We start from the raw sequence: 15,431 nt of genomic DNA, 5'->3' as shown, positions 1-15,431 counted from the left end.
AGTAGATAGAGAAAATAAACAAAAATAAGTAAAAATCACACAGTTGGTTAGATAAGTCCTAGGGACAAAGGGAAAAAGGTGGAGAAGGAGAAAACCCTATTCATTCATTCTTCCATTTATTCTTTTTTTTTTTTGCAGTACGCGGGTTTCTCACTGCTGTGGCCTCTCCCGTCGCAGAGCACAGGCTCCGGACACGCAGGCTCAGCGGCCATGGCTCACAGGCCCAGCCACTCCGCGGCACGTGGGATCCTCCCGGACCGGGCACGAACCCGCGTCCCCTGCATCGGCAGGCGGACTCCCAACCACTGTGCCACCAGGGAAGCCCTCATTTATTCTATAATTCACTTAATTAAAGGAATACTTATTTAGCCCCTGCTATATATATCAGACACTGACACTATAGACATTAGAGATACAAAGAAGAGGTAAGGAAGGTCCCCTGCCCTTGAGGAATTTACAGCCTTGGGGAAGACAGGCAAGTCAACATAAAGTTGGGATACAATATAAGTGACAGGACAAGTTACTCCAGATATGGGATGGGTTCCTGAAAGCAAAGTCATAATTCTGCATGACCTTTCAAGGTCTCTAACCTTCGATCCTTTGGGTAAGTGTATTCCCTTCATTATCCAACACTTAGTACCTAGTAATTGCTTAGTAAGTATTTGTTTAATTGAATGTGTGCTTCAGGATGTTCCCCGAGATCAGTTGCTGATTTAGTTGCATAAAGGATATTTTCTCTTTCAAGTTGCTGATTCTCAGTACTCATGTTCCTTTTTTTTTTTTAAGTGCCTACTACATACCTGTCTTTGTGCATGTCAGTGGGGTTTCCTTCCTTAACTGCGATGCTAATTTTATTTAAGCACCTTGCAGTAGCTCAGTACCACTGTCACAAAGAAAACCTCCATGGTCATTGTCTTTTGTTAACCTGTTTACTGTGTTACTTCAGTGAAGTAGGTGCCACTATTATCACCACTTCAAAACTGAAACTGAAGCACTTGCCCAAGGTCAAAATAGCTAGCCAGTCTAGGATTTAAACTCAGTTTCTCCTACTGTAAAGACCACATATTTAAATGATTAGAACACCTCCTTTTCTCCCAACCTCTTCCCACTTCCTTTCTTATTTCCTTCTTTTCAATCAATGCTTTGCCTCTCGTAGTAGAGAGGTACTGCACTTTCTTGTAGTTATCTGCTTTATTTTACTACTAAAAGCAATGCTGTGTGTCCTCCACATTTGTTGACGTGTGTGTGTGTCTGCAGTATAGATTTCTGGAATAGGAATTGCCAGGGCAGAAATATATTTTACAATGCATGACTGAAATAGTCCAAAAACGCTGTACAAATTTTCACTGCCAGAAACAGTTAACTACGTTCTTGTAAATATTTTCTCCCATTCAATCTCTTGCCTTTCAACTTGGTTTACGGAACATTTATTTTACAGATATTTTATATTTTTACAGAGTGATATCTTTTTTTTTTTTTTTTTTTGGTCTACACCACATGATTTGTGGGATGTTAGTTCCCCTACCAGGGAACCGAGGCCCGTGGCAGTGAAAGCACCGAGTCTTAACCACTGGACCGACAGGGAATTCCCAGCGCCATATCATTTAATCTGCTGTTAATAGAACATGATTTCCCAGGCTGAAGCCTGTGAATCCTGTCTTTACCTCATTTTTAGATTTTTGATATCCAAAAGATAGAGACATAAGCAGAGATCTTTCTTGAGTTAGCATGAGTGAGTCCATTCTCTGCAGCCAGTACAACCTTAATTAAAAGGAATATCATTCTTTAAAAAATAAATCACACTTTTTTTTAGTCTAGGTTCATGAGTTTTTAGGCAGTAGTAATTTCTCAAGAACTCAGTAGACTTCCTTGATTCCAGAGAATTCCACATGCTAATAACCACATCCTTGGTCTTTTTAAAGACATATTTCTGTGCTATCTTGCTTCCTTACCTCTCTCTGGATTTAAGAGAGCTGCTGTGACCAAGTTATACTATTCATCTAAAATTTTTTTCCCAAAATTTCCATCTTTTTTTTAACCATTTTTTTAAATTGAAGTATAATTTACAATGTTGTGTTAGTTTCAGGTGTACAGCAAAGTGATTTATATGTACATACATATATATGCTTTTTCACATTCTTTTCCATTATAGGTTATTACAAGATATTGAATATAGTTCCCTGTGCTATACAGTAGGTCCCTGTTGGTTTTAAATCACACGTTTTTGAAAATGCCTTAGGAAGTTTATAATACAGGAAAGCAATTGGAATGAAAGACTAGAAAGGAGTCACACTAGGAAAGAGTCGACACTATCTCTTGTACTTAGTCCCCACTTGTCTGTTGACCTTCTTAATGATACCACACAAACAAGGCTGCCTTTTTCATATTGAGGCACAAGTCATGCACTGATGGGAGCATTTGCATAGGTTACAATGTGAACCTATGTTCTTGGATTTGATGTTCTTGTGCAGTGCACAATCTGCCCACCATACGTGGCAGCCCAGTGCACAAGGATGTTCAGCTTTTTGTATTTTGTATTTGAGAATATTCTTCCACTACTGAAGGAAACAACAAAAAACTAACATTCTTATAAATCATCACAAGTAGTCCAGGTCTGGGGTGATCCAAACCTAGAGGCATGATTTGTAATATAGACCAAATCATCATCTAAGTAGAGACTTCAGGGACAAGAATTAAAATAGGGATCTCTAAAGGTAGTCCATCGCCCTGAGATTTTGAACTACTATAGGACAATATTAGTTTTTCATTATTATTCTTTCTGTAGCAAATACTTAGAGCTATAATCATAACTATATTCCAAGGGTATGGAATATAATTTATGTTTCTGGAAGGTTTTAGATTTGTTTTGTCTTGAGTAAACAAGGCTTGGTCTTAAGAAAAGTGTTGTGTTTTTAATCCTACAAACCAGTGAGGAAAGATTAAACTTAATAGAAAAATGGATGAGGATAAGGAAGTATAAGGCCAATAAACATAATGAACAGACCCATGAACTCACTAGTAATCAAGAAAATGAAAAGGAAAATAAAATGAGGCACCCTGCCTTTTATGGGTCGATTAGATTGACAAAATAAAAAAGATTAGGGCTTCCCTGGTGGCGCAGTGGTTAAGAACCCGCCTGTCAATGCAGGGGACATGGGTTCGAGCCGTAGTCCAGGAAGATCCCACATGCTGCGGAGCAACTAAGCCGAGGAGCCACAACTACTGAGCTGTGTGCCGCAACTAACAAAGCTCACGCTCCTAGAGCCCGTGCTCTGCAACAAGAGAAACCACCGCATTGAGAAACCCGTGCGCTGCAACTAGAGAAAGCCTGTGGGTAGCAACGAAGACCCAATGCAACCAAAAATAAATAAATAACTAAAATTTTTACAAAAAGAAAGATTAGTATTAGTATTATCCTGTATGGTCAGGGATAGGGGTAAAGGGGTAATATTATATACTGTATTGTGAATTGATAGAACTTTACCACCATGCAACTGGAATCCACGGTAGTATTTAGAATAATAGCTTATACCAATGAACAGTTATTTGAAAGAATCAACTGACAATATCAGCATCCTTATATCCCTACAATAGGCTTAGCTGATGCCAGAAAAAAAAAAAGGCTTTTTTGTGCCTTGAGTCCATTTGATAAGCCTCTTGCTCTGTTATCTTTTAACTAGAATAGATCTGAATTTGTATTTCCAAGAGTCTTTAGTGGCATGAGTAAATAAAAATTGTTGTGATTTAAGGAGTTTATTTTCCTGTACTTAAAGAACATTTATTTCATGGAATTACTTATAAAGTAACCTTTCAAACAAACCCCTGCCAAATCCTTATTTTAATATAAAGTGAAGTGTACAAAAATAGGGTGGCTATTTAAAAATTAATCTTCATATCTCGTGGGTTAACTAGTGAATTCATTATTCAATTGATAAATTACATTCTGAACCAATGAGTATGGAAAATAATAATGTACATCTTTACCTAAAATATTACAAAACCATTATTTCTGTTGCAATAGAAATCAGCCCACAAACGAAGGTGTGCAAGAAATATAACTTTATTTCAAGCCCCACATCCCACAAATATTCTTTTTTTTTTTTTTTTTGCGGTACGCGGGCCTCTCACTGTTGTGGCCTCTCCCGTTGCGGAGCACAGGCTCCGGACATGCAGGCTCAGCGGCCATGGCTCACGGGCCTAGCCACTCCGCGGCACGTGGGATCCTCCCGGACCGGGGCACGAACCCGTGTCCCCTGCATCATCAGGCGGACTCTTAACCACTGCGCCACCAGGGAAGCCCTATTCTTTTTTTTTTTTTTAATAGATCTTTATTGGAGTACAATTGCTTCAAAATACTGTGTTAGTTTCTGTTGTACACCAAAGTGAATCAACCATATGCATACATATGTCCCCATATCCCCTCCTTCTTGAGCCTCCCTCCCACCCTCCCTGTCCCACCCCTCTAGGTCATCGCAAAGCACAGAGCTGATCTCCCTGTGCCATGCTGCTGCTTCCCACTAGCTAACTGTTTTACATTCGCTAGTGTATATGGTCGATGCTACTCTCACTTCGCCCCAGCTTCCCCCTCCCACCCTGTGTCCTCAAGTCCATTCTCTATGTCTACATCTTTATTCCTGCCCTGCAACTAGGTTCATCAGTACCTTTTTTTTTTTTGGATTCCATGTATGTGTGTTACAATATGGTATTTGTTTTTCTCTTTCTAACTTATTTGCAAATGAAACAACAAAGTATTAATCTCCAAAATATATAAACAGCTCATGGAGTTCAATATCAGAAAAACAACCAATCCAATTAAAAAATGGGTAGAAAGTCTAAATAGACATTTCACCGAGGAAGACATACGGATGGTCAAGAGGCACATGAAAAGATGCTCAACATCACTAATTATTAGAGAAATGCAAATCAAGACTACAATGAAGTATCATCTCACACCAGTCAGAATGGCTATTATCAAAAAATCTAGAAACAATAAATGCTGGAAAGAGCGTAGTGAAAAGGGAACACTCCTGCACTGTTGGTGGGAATGTAAATTGATACACCCACAAATGTTCTTAATCTCAGTCAATTTAGGGTTCTCTCCCTTTCACTTAGTGTTGAGTCAAAATTCTCAAGGCTATGCAATATGAAGTTTGAGGGGACCATTTATCTCCAGAAATATATCTGAGAAGGCCACTGTTCCATTTATGAAGTTACAAATCTTGAATTCACTCCAGCTGCAAAGGTATTCTTGTATACTTGGCTCAATAGTTCTCATGGTACTTCTGGGCCATGCATAGGACACAAGAATAACTCCAGAGCTTTTGTGCTGTGCTGGAACTTGCCCGGCTCATGAAATAAATACTCAGTGATTGTTGATTTTCTTCACCTGTCAATCAGAGTAAGACTAGGTCAATACGGGGCCCAGCAACATATTTACAGAATAAGTGTGCAAGAATGAGAAAGAAATTGTATTATTTACAGTTTTTTTTGGTAGCAAGAAACAGAAAATAATTCCATTAAATTAAGCAAAGGAAAAAAATTATTGTCAGAATACAAGGGAGGCACATGAACTCTGTGGAAGAGATAGATGAATAATAAAGCCTCAAGAAGTGGAGGACCCCGGGCAGCTCTGGACCTCTTGACAATAGGAGTTTTTAGAGAGCCTACTTCAACTGTTCACTTGACTCAGTAGCAGTGCTCTCCAGGCTTGTAACTCTCAATTCCAAATTTCCAATTCCCAGAAGACAGACTCTGACAGACCAAGCCCGGGTCAGGTGCATTCTTAGATCAATCAGTTGTGGCCAGAGGAGTAGATTTTCTGAATAGTCACACTAGGATTGATTACAGGTTTGGAAGTATTTCTTAGAGAGGGCAAAGGTTGTTAGTTGAATATTTACCTAACTAATTCTATTTTAGTAGTAAAGTTGAGAGAACAGCATATGTAAAAATAATAAATTTGGAACTTGTCTGGCATGTTTGGGACACAGCAAAGAATCTAAGCAGCTGAAAACATTGATAAAAAGAAAGTAGGAAAAGATAAAGAATGGGATAAGTTGATAAGGATCAGTCTATAGAAATTTTTTGAATGGCAGACTCAGGGGTATGACCTGTAGGCAACTGAAGATTCTAAACACGGGAAAGATATCATGAAATATCAGTCTAATAAAACCAACATCAATATGTAACTCTTTGAAGTGATGAAGGAAAAAACAGATATCAATGAAACTAAATTAGAAAGCCACTAGAATATCTCTGTCATGAAGAAGTGGAGTTCAGTGAAAATGGAAAGGGTATTATTGAGGAAGAGCTGACAATCATTGGTGACTGATCAGATATAAATGTTGATGGAAGTTGAAGAGCCAAAGCCTGAGATTTTAGGCTGGATGGCGGAACACAGCAGTTGATTTAAAAAAAAAAAAAGGTTAAGATGAGAGTTGATTTTTCAAGAGGCAGACCAGTGAGGTGGAGGTGTGATTGTTAGCTTTTTAGTGTGTGCTAATTTGGGGGTAGAATTCTAAGTGGAAATATACTACAGTTTGTTGGACAAATAGGAACCACGATTAGATAATAGCAAGAGGCCAAATACAGGGACTTGGGTTTCTCCCACATAGCTATGCTACTGAGGCTGTGATGCTAGAGCAGTATTTTGGAAAAGAGGGTATAAGGTCACATGTCAATCATTTATTTGTAATTATTATATATTTAGTCATTTAAATATGCAAAAGCACAGAGCTAAAACTTAAAAGTAACCTAAGTAATTGCTGTGCTGCAAAAAGCACCAGTGTTTAAGTCTTATAAATAGCAATTACAGTAACAACTCTCTTTTCAACTTCTTATTGAAGTGTAACATGTATACTGAAAACTGTATGTTAAAGCTTAGTAAAGATCAATGAAATTTTACAAAAGGACTACACTTGGGTAAGCAGAGCACCCAAATCGAGAAACAGATAAGCACCCTAGAAAAACCCCTGCTTCCAGTCACTCCGACTCCCTTCACCAAGGGAGGAATCAGCATAGATTAGTTTCAGCTGATTTTGTGCTTGATCCAAACAGAATCAGACATTTAGATGTTCTTTTTAGGTCACTGGTTTGCTCATTCCAGGATTGTTTCTAAAAGAAAAATCCTAAGTCATCAAAAAGAGACTGGTTGTTTTCATTATGGTACAATTTATACAATTGAATGCTCTGTAGCAGGTAAGATTGAAGTGGAGAAAAGATGTTTACAAACCAATAATATTATATGATCCCATCTGGGTAAACATATTAAAGAGAATATATCTCCTTTAGAAAAGCATGTATCATATATGTACTATTATATGCATTAAACACATTTTAGAGTAATACACAGGAAATTTGATAATAGTGATACCTTTGGTGAAGAAGAACTGAAGTAATGACAAAGACTTTTTAATTTTTATGTCTTTCTGTCCTGTTTCCATATTCTAATAAACATGCATTACTTGTATTTAATTTTAAAAATATGAATAGAAAGTTGAAGAATCCTCTGAATACAGTCCTTACATTTAATATGAGAACCCTTCTTGCCATCTGTGCACTAAGACATTGGCCCTTGAACTTAAATTGTAGTATTGGAAAGTGTCTGAAAATTCTAGGAGGAAATGGTGACCCACTTAAAATTGTTTATTTAAGCTGTTAAAATTGTTGGTTTAAACTTTGAATCAGGCCATTTTCACAGTCATCATTTTCAAACGCCTAGAATAAAATCAGACTGATAATTAGTATGCATATCTATTACCCAGGAAATCCAAACAGTTTTAAAAGAAAGTAATGGGGAAAAACAAAAAGAAAGAATGTTTGGAAGCTTTAGTTGCTATTACTAAGGAAACCAACTTTATTTGCCCTTTCTCTAGATTTAAAAAAAAAAAAGAAAAGCAAAAATGTTTGATAAAGGGTAAAGGAAGGAAGGCTGAATATAGGAATGAAAATATATTTATTTTTAAATTATCTCAAGTACTGAAAATAACTTTAAATTTTTTATTAAAAAGTTCTTCCCCTGTTATTATAATTCAAATACATAAATAACACAAATTCTGAGGAAAAATATTAGAAAATATATATGGAAAGAAGAAAAGGAAGTCATCAGAATTCTATACATATTATTACACTGTTTCATAACTTCCTATGTTTACTGAGTAGTATACTGTAAAGATTTTTCTGTCAATAAATATTACTTTCAGGTCAGGTTTTTTAATCTGAAAAACAGAGATAGTAATATTATCTACCATCTAGCACATACATGGCATATGGTAAGCATTCATCAAATCTCTTACAAATAGCATCCTTATTTTTAATAGCTATCTGGTGTGCCATTATGTCATCTGCCATAATTTATTAATCAATCCATCATTACTTGACATTTAGTTTTCTATTTTTTGATTATTATAAGTTTTTGTGTATGCTTAGGATAAATTCCTGGAAGTGTTGATGGCAGGTAGCTTGTAGAGTACAGAGGAGGTTGGGCCATGCAGTCCTAAGTAAGGGCCTGCTAAATATTTCTAAAAGCCTTTTTTGCCCCTCCTGCAAAGTTAATATGGTTTGTGCCATGCATGTCAAGGATCTACTTCGCTACTGTGACCATGACTGACTAGACCAGAGCCAAAGGCACACGTGTGTGCTGACCTGATGGAATCCAGTCCCTCCAGTCGGTGTACCACTGGACGCAGCATCATCCTCTCTCTTAGGTGATAGGTCGCTGCAGAGCAAGCTGAGCTCCTGGGTGGTTCTCCAACAGGACTGCTTTCATCACAGGCTTGACTGGAATGCCTGATGAGTTGACATATGTGTCATATTCTGAAGTAATCTGGGCATGTCTCTCTCCTACCACTTTAAAGAATCTCACTTTCCATCTTCAAAATGAAATAAGAGGGCTTCCCTGGTGGCGCAGTGGTTGAGAGTCCGCCTGCCGATGCAGGGGACGCGGGTTCGTGCCCCAGTCCGGGAAGATCCCACATGCCGCGGAGCGGCTGGCCCCGTGAGCCATGGCCGCTGAGCCTGCGCGTCCAGAGCCTGTGCTCCGCAACGGGAGAGGCCACAACAGTAAGAGGCCCGCGGACCGCAAAAAAAAAAAAAAAAAAAAATGAAATAAGAGAAACCGGAAGAAAGGAACACCTAATCAGAAATCTCTAAGACACTATACATTTTTCTTAGCTCTGAGTATGCCTGTCCTGTTTCTGAGCACCAGCTGAACTGTTGCTCACTATCGATGCCAGCATGGATACTCAGACATGCTCTTTCTTCCCAATTGTGTGTTCAGTGTTTTAGTAATCTGATTAAAAACACTGCTTTTCTAAGAATAAGTTGTCTGCAAGTTTCTGATCACATTATGCTATTCACGTACATTCCCCACTGATCCTAAGATCAGCCCTCAGGACTGTTTTCTGCTTCTATGGACATATTTTGGTTTGGTTGGATCTAGCATTAGTCTCAGGTTTAATATATCATATATCAAGATTTCTTAGATTATTTTTAAAGAACAAAAGCTGACGTCAATCATTGTCAGTGAATAAATAGATTTACCAGCTTACCAAAGGACCATATTCTCTATTACACATTTATCCTCTCTAACCAGAAACTATACAGCTTGGTTCAAGGCAGCCTGGAAGTCAGTACCCTGTGTAAATTTGATTATGAGTATGTATGGGAGGGGCTTAATTTATGTATAGTAAATTTAATTCTATATATATACATACATATATATACATATTTCTTTCTGATGATAAAATAAATATATTTAAGTGAAAAAACAAGTTCAAGACCAGAATAAGCCCACTCGTGTAAGACAGTTATGCACATACATTCAGATGTGAAATTTGTATATGCGTATAAAAATAGGACACATATAAACCAAACTATTAACACTGGTTATGTATGCAGTATGGGATGGGTATGGATTTTCGCCTTTTACATTATACATTTCTGTATTAATTAACAATAAAAGAATACTCACAGCTGCTTACTGTGCCAGGCACTGTTACAAGCACATGCATTTATTCACTCATAACAATCCTATGAGATAGATACATTTTACCTTTGAGGAAACTGAGGCTCAGAGAAATTAAGAAACTTGTCCAAGGCTGCACAGCTAGTAAATGGCAGAGCTGGGATTTCAAACCAGATCTCTTCAGTGCCTAGATCTGTGCCTGCTGCATAGGAAGCATCAAGAAAGATATGTTGGTCATCTCAATATATGCAGGGAAAGAATTTACCAAAATTCAACATCCTTTCACTATAAAATTCTCAACAAATTAGGTACAGAAGAATGTATATCAACATAATAAAGGAGAAACACCACTAATAATCAAATTTATCCTAGGGAAAAATATCCCCCACGAATATGCCTCCGTGGAAAAACTTGTTCTTTAAGCTCAACAGGGAATTCCTTGGCTGGCCAGTGGTTAGGACTCAGCACTTTCCACTGAAGGGGGCACGGGTTTGATCCCTGGTTGGGGAACTAAGATCCCACGTGCAACGTGGTGCGACCAAAAGCAAACAAAACAAAATGAAACAACACAAAACAAAAGAAACTCAACAGAGCCAATTTTCTACCACTATTAGAAGCAGTCCTTGTTCCTTCAGGTGGACACCAGTGAGCATGAGGATCATGTCATATGACAAATGAATATTTATTTATTTATTCAATTTTCTTAAATTTACCGAGGCTTGATTTGTGACCCAAGATGTGATCTATCCTGGAGAATGCTCTGTGCGCACTTGAGAAGAAAGTATAATCTGCTGGTTTTGGATGGAATGTCCTATAAATATCAATTCAATCTATCTGGTCTATTGTGTCATGTAAAGCTTCTGTTTCCTTATTAATTTTCTGTTTGGATGATCTGTCCATTGGTGTAACTGAGGTGTTAAAGTACCCCACTATTATTGTGTTACTGTCAATTTCCTCTTTTATAGCTGTTAGCAATTGCCTTATGTATTGAGTTGCTCCTATGTTGGGAGCATATATATTTATAATTGTTATATCTTCTTCTTGGATTGATCCCTTGATCATTATGTAGTGTCCTTCCTTGTCTCTTGTAACATTCTTTATTTTAAAGTCTATTTTATCTGATATGAGTATTGCTATTCCAGCTTTCTTTTGATTTCCATTTGCTTGGAATATCTTTTTCCATCCCCTCTCTTTCAGTCTGTATGTGTCCCTAGATTTGAAGTGGGTCTGTTGTAGACAGCATATATATGGTCTTGTTTTTGTATCCATTCAGCGAGCCTGTGTCTTTTGGTTGGAGCATTTAATCCATTCACGTTTAAGGTAATTATCGATATGTATGTTCCTATGACCATTTTCTTAATTGTTTTGGGTTTGTTTTTGTAGGTCCTTTTTTTCTCTTTTGTTTCCCACTTAGAGAAGTTCCTTTAACATTTGTTGTAGAGCTGGTTTGGTGATGATGAATTCCCTTAGCTTTTGCTTGTCTGTAAAGCTTTTGATTTCTCCATGGAATCTGAATCAGATCCTTGCCCGGTAGAGTAATCTTGGTTGTTGGTTCTTCTCTTTCATCATTTTAAATATATCATGCCACTCCCTTCTGGCTTGTAGAGTTTCTGCTGAGAAATCAGCTGTTAACCTTATGGGAGTTCTCTTGTATGTTATTTGTCATTTTTCCCTTGCTGCCTTCAATAATACTTCTCTGTCTTTAATTTTTGCCAGTTTGATTACTATGTGTCTCAGCGTGTTTCTCCTTGGGTTTATTCTGCCTGGGACTCTCTGCACTTCCTGCACTTGGGTGGCTATTTCCTTTCCCATGTTAGGGAAGTTTTCGACTATAATCTCTTCAAATATTTTCTTGGATCCTTTCTCTCTCTCTTCTCCTTCTGGGACCCCTATAATGCGAATGTTGTTGCATTTAATATTGTCCCAGAGGTCTCTTAGGCTGTCTTCATTTCTTTTCATTCTTTCTTCTTTATTCTGTTCTGCAGCAGTGAATTCCACCATTCTGTCTTCCAGATCACTTATCCGTTCTTCTGCCTCAGTTATTCTGCTATTGATTCCTTCTAGTATAGTTTTCATTTCAGTTATTGTATTGTTCGTCTCTGTTTGTTTGTTCTTTAATTCTTCTAGGTCTTTGTTAAACATTTCTTGCATCTTCTCGATCTTTGCCTCCATTCTTTATCCAAGGTCCTGGATCATCTTCACTATCATTATTCTGAAATCTTTTTCTGGAAGGTTGCCTATCTCCATTTCATTTAGTTGTTTTTTGGGGGTTTTATCTTGTTCCTTCATCTGATACATAGACCTCTGCCTTTTCATTCTTGTCTATCTTTCTGTGAATGTGGTTTTTGTTCCACAGGCTGTGGGATTGTAGTTCTTGCTTCTGCTGTCTGCCCTCTCAACAAATGAATCTTTAAATGCTAAGTGTAGCTTCATGCCCACACTCAGAGAGGAATGTGAGGAAAAAAGAGAGGAAAAAAAATGTCAAGAAACAGGATCCCCTGGTGGCACAGTGGTTAAGAATCCACCTGCCAATGCAGGGGACACGAGTTCGAGTCCTGGTCCAGGAAGATCCCACATGCTGCAGAGCAACTAAGCCCATGTGCCACAACTACTGAGCTTGCACTCTAGACTCCATGAGCCACAACTACTGATCCCATGCACCACAACTACTGAAGCCCATGCACCTAGAGTCTGTGCTTCGTAACAAGAGAAACCACCGCAATGAGAAGCCCGCACACTGCAGTAGAGTAGCCCCCACTCCCCACAACTAGAGAAAGCCCACACACAGCAATGAGGAACTAACTGAGCCAGAAATAAAATAAATAAATTTATTTTAAAAAACTCAGGGAAGAGCATATTCCCATTTCCCAATTAAGGATACTTTTCCGTACTAATTACATCGTTGTCATACTCTCAATCCTCTCCCTCTTCTTCCTTTTCTTCACTCTCTCCCTCATATTCTCCCTATCTTCTTTCTGAGTATGTATGGTTTGCTATTTAAGGTCAATGTTCATATTTTCTCACTCTACCATAGTTGATGGGCCCATAGAACCACAAGAGGAACTGAAATAGTGGGAACATAGAAGAAAATACAAGAATGATGTGCATCTGCTGGTGAGGAAACTACCCAGTGATTTTCTTTGGTTTATATCAAGTAGGAAATCCTTACACTTTTTTTCTCGCCATCCCAATGACTTACTCTCCCAAAATGCAAAACTCATTTCTCTATACTTTTGGCCAAAAGTTAGTGTTGACCCTTAACACATGTTGAATGAAATCTACAGGTTCTGCTTTTCAATACTTTGCTCTCCCTAGCTCTTAGAGTCCTAGACAGGTTTGGAAAAGTTTCTCTTTGACATCATCACTTCCAGGCTATCAAATCTTGGCAAAATTCCTACACTGATTTGTTATTCATCAAATCTGCTCTTGATTTAAATTCTCCACAGTATCCTTGAGTTATGTGGACCCCAGAGTGAACAATTAGAGCTCAATTATAGATGACTTCTTATGCATGTAGAATATCAAAATTAAAAAGAACAGTAAAACTCAGGATTAGTACTAGACAGTATAGCATCACATTTTCCCTTTTATTTAATATCTTTGACATATTTAAAAATATCAAGATTTTTTAAGAGCTATTTTCAGCCTTGTTACTGCTCCAGTTAAAGATGGTGAAATTCAAGTCTAGATGCAGTTGCCTTAAATGAAGCTGACATTGTATGCAAACGATATAGCAAGCAGAGACTTCACTGGTTTGACCAAGGTTAAGTGGTACAGCCTTTACAGCTCAAGGCAAGTGGAGGTTCAGAAATGTAGTTCAGAAATACAGTGTTAGAAAAAAAGAAATACAGTGATAGGATTGGTTCAAGAAACCTGAACTCCTTTTGCATGCTAGAAATTTGGTGTATTAGAAGTTATTTTTTTCCAGCACAAATGTACATTAGAATTATTGTACATTGTTTGATGCTTGGGTTGGGGGGAATAGGGCAGGGAATTGTTAAAGCAGATTAAGTATACAAACAGGAGAAAGACATAATAGTGCAAATAATTATTATGTGTCTTATTCACAACAATTCTTGCTTTAAATGGCTTATATTGCCAACAATATAAACCCATGGATTTTACTTCTATATCAGTATTCATTTTGGATGTGAACCTTTTTAAATTGTTTCTATCACATCACTACCTCATTGTAAATCTATCAGAATTCTCTGTTTACTGGTTACCGTATCTCTGAGTTTAGCATTCTGGGCTCACTGTCAACTCTCCAACCTCAACTTTTGTTATTCCCTAACATGACCTTCTTCTTGTGCCAAGTTAATTGGCAGATAGCACCCAGCATATGACTTGCTAGTTCCTCTCTTTTGGACCTCGGAAAGGCCATTCTTTAAATCTGGAATGGCTTTCCCACTCTCTGCCAATCATATCCATCACTTCCTCTCAGTGCTGATTCAAAACTTAACTTTCTTCTGGAAGCCTTCCCATTCTGATCACTTCTTTACTGCGTGTTCTCTAATCACTTAAGTACTGTGGTGCTTCTCACTTATTTCCTTAAATTACTTCACTGACTGTTGTCTCTACAGAACAGGGACTGATTCTTTGTTTCTCTGTTACTGGAGTTGAATTTAGCACTCAATGCTGTTTTCTGCAGGAGATTCAAATGCTATTGCCACTGTTTGTCGTAAAAATCAAAATTAGTTATTTTCTATTTTTAAGGCACTGAAAAGGAAACACACAGAAAGACTGTAAAGCATAACAATAAAAAGCATATTGGCTAAACTGATACATGGAAGTGTGTACATAAAACAAGTGAAAAAGAAGCGGTAGCCTCAAATCCTTAATAGATAAACATGAAGCAGAAATAAAAAAATTAAAATCATATTGCAAAACTAGTATATATACACTGATTTCAACTCAGGTAAAATATTGTGTGTACGTCATACAATGTAAATGGTGTTAGAGATTAATATTTTCTGTAAATTTTTTTTTTTAATTGAGGTATAGTTGACTTATAATATTTTTTTAGTTTCAGATATACAACATAGTCAATATTTGTATAGACTATACTCCATTTAAAGTCATTGTAAACTAATGCCCATATTTCCCTGTGCTGTACAATATGTCCTTGTTACTTATTTATTATACATAGAAGTTTGTATCTCTTTGTAAATTTCCTTGAGTATAACAAAACCCAAAACATGAGAGATGAGTGATGGAAGTTGATAAGTTCTTCTTTGATATATGTGAATATATTCCTCCTTTCCCAACTTTCCTTTTGTCCACAAGCCCACAAGAATTGATGAAGAGCCTATTTTGGGCAGGGCATTAGAGGCTGTGGTCTATCACCAGGTGATGATCCTAATGTTCATTAAGGTTGCAGAACTACTGCACCAGGGCTTGAGATTCACTAGTTCAATGGTTCTCAAACGTTACTGTGCAGCAGAATCCTTGGGGGGCTGGGTAAGCTTGC

This window comes from Tursiops truncatus, chromosome 5, assembly GCF_011762595.2.
Source record: "Tursiops truncatus isolate mTurTru1 chromosome 5, mTurTru1.mat.Y, whole genome shotgun sequence".
NCBI classification, from domain to species: Eukaryota; Metazoa; Chordata; class Mammalia; order Artiodactyla; family Delphinidae; genus Tursiops; species Tursiops truncatus.
Note: the sequence above shows the minus strand (reverse complement) of the source record.